Source organism: Emys orbicularis, chromosome 1 (assembly GCF_028017835.1).
Source record: "Emys orbicularis isolate rEmyOrb1 chromosome 1, rEmyOrb1.hap1, whole genome shotgun sequence".
In the NCBI taxonomy this organism is placed as follows: Eukaryota; Metazoa; Chordata; order Testudines; family Emydidae; genus Emys; species Emys orbicularis.
This window is the reverse complement of record NC_088683.1, coordinates 250,115,827-250,118,366: the sequence shown is the minus strand read 5'-3', so window position 1 is coordinate 250,118,366 and position 2,540 is coordinate 250,115,827.

Here is a 2,540-nt window from a genome sequence, read left to right as displayed (position 1 = left end):
GAACTATCTACCATGTGCAATTTAAGCAACCCTGTTTAAGCTACAAATGTTTCAACCTCATGCCTACAGTAGCTGAAAAGCACTAGCCTATAATCGGGGCCCTGTGTACTCTGCAGCACATTTTTGCATTAAGTCAAAGCCTACAACAATGTTAATTTATTCTGTCACCATAGACTATCCCTCATTCTCACACAGATACAGCTAAGGTTCTGAGTTGAAAATCTCTAATGTAAAATTCACCAGACCATTATGAGCTCTTCTGCTATGCTCTCTGCAGGCTGAGGTTGCCCAGCACAAACCCCTGGCACTTGGGGAAGGAGAAGTAAGTTCGTCAGTTTCAGTAGCTCAGCTCCCTGGCTGACCTGATAAGTCGCCTATACGTCTGTTCCCTTTGTGCCCTGCTTGCAGCTAGACTTCAGCTCTGGCTCCAGGGAACTGTGGCAAACAAGCACTGTAGTTTAACTTTTTGTTGGGGGGAGAGGAAAAAGATGGGGAGCAACAGGCAAGTAGCAGGAGAGGGACATAAAATAAAATGCCAGGTGTGAGGCTGCAGCACAGTAGGGAATTTCACATCAGCAATCTTGATAGTATTCTGTTTTGATACTTCACATATTGAACTATTTCAGTAAGGAGAGAGTTTCTGGGATTCTATGTGGCAAATTCACAGTAACATTTTACACACCTGTTCAATATTTAAATGTATAGTATTAAATCCTCAGTCATGGTTCATGCAGTGATCCCCATGCATCCAAAAATGGTAGCAATTATGTTGGCTATTTACATCTTCAGCCAGAGGGAAGAGACCACACCCACTTTTTTGTATTTTTATGCATGGGGCTGTCACTCAAGCTGATTGTCCCCCTTGCATAGATTCAGAAGTTTCAAAAGCACTGTCCAGTAGGAAGGGTCATGCATGGACTCCTGTCCTCATGCCCCCTCTCCAAAGGGCATAAACAATAGAAGGAACTTGAGAGGGTGACTAGTCACACTAACTGCCTTTTAGCATAGTCAGAACTGCACAGCATCCTCCTTAGCCAGTTTTCCTGTGTAAGTTAGTTTCCTTGTTTCAACTGTTAGCCTGTTTTTAAAAAGTGGTTTTAGTTTAGGATTGAAGTAGTTTTCACTCTTTGCCAGATCCATATTTGTTAAGTACATTGTTAGAGAGATTTCCCCCTTTAAGATGGACATAACCTGTTTTGTTTATGAGTAGCATTTAGTCCATCAAAATGCACTATGTGCTACAGGAGTTTTTAAAAGCACACCCACACTTGAGAGAACAGACAGAGGCCAACAGTGGGGGTCCTCTGGATCATTAATTATAACCCAGCCATCAGTGCCTCAGACTGGAGGTAACCAGTCTCTTTACCCTCTATCAGGCACTGTTCAAGTTCTCAGGCTCATCTGTTGGAGCAGTCAGTTACTCCTGCTGCCAACTGAATTAAGCAATGCTGTGATAGATCAGTTGCCAGGAAGCAGTCACCTTCCCCAGTACCATAAAAAAAAGAGAATCCCCTGGATCAAAGGAGCTGCTGAAAGCAACACCAAGCAAGTCATCAAGGAGCACAGTACCACAGGGATGTGCCTCTAGTACAGCCCCACATCTTAAGGGATTGTTAAACTCCCTCAGCACAGGCTTTTAGGGTTCCCATAGGACCAGTCTGTGGCACTGCCATACACTCTAACACTGGAACTCTTAGAACCTGCTTCTTCAGTCCTGACTCAGTGTCAGAGATCAGACTCTGCAGTACCAAGAGCACCTCCTTCTGTAGCCTTTTGCTACAAGTGCACTGAACACTGCAGCACTCTCCTTCAGGGAAGCAGCTGATACTTGGATAACACTTGAACTACCGTCTCTTTCCTTGGATTATATGCCACTGTCAAGTCACCCTCAGGATATCCCAGGAAGCCAGTCATGAAAATTTTGCTGGGCTCCCATATTCATGGATATGATAGTCTTTCACAAATGCTAGCTCAGCCTTCAGACTATCCTCCTCTCTCAGGTAAAGGGTCACATTGAATAACTATTCTAGGATGCATGCAGTGTAGTTGTAGCAATGTCTGTCCCAGAATATTGAGAAGAATTCTTGATGGACTACCTCTTCATGATCACTTTAAAGATTAAAAGGGGAGTGATTAGCATGTTGCATCTATATTTTCCCTAGACATTTTTTTTTTTTTTTTTTTTTTTTAATGTAAAGCTCTACAGGTACCATGAGATTATAAAAAAATTGGCATGATGGAATTTGGAGTGATGACATTCCCTCAGTTTCAGTTGGCAGCAGCAATTCTAAGCTTGCTGAGCATGATTTGAAACAAGTCACTGAACATGTTGAACATTCTCATCCTCTGTCTTTCCCTCTCCAAACTTATTTTGCTTGGACAACAGCATCACATAATTGTCCAGTAAAATTTAAGTCCCTTGGAAGTAAATAATGTTTGCACTTTAGGAGATTCTTCCATTAAGGATTAATGTTCCTCAGGCTTAACAGTCAAGACAAACTATGGGGTGTCCAGTGTCAAAAGTCAAAACAAATTCAAGA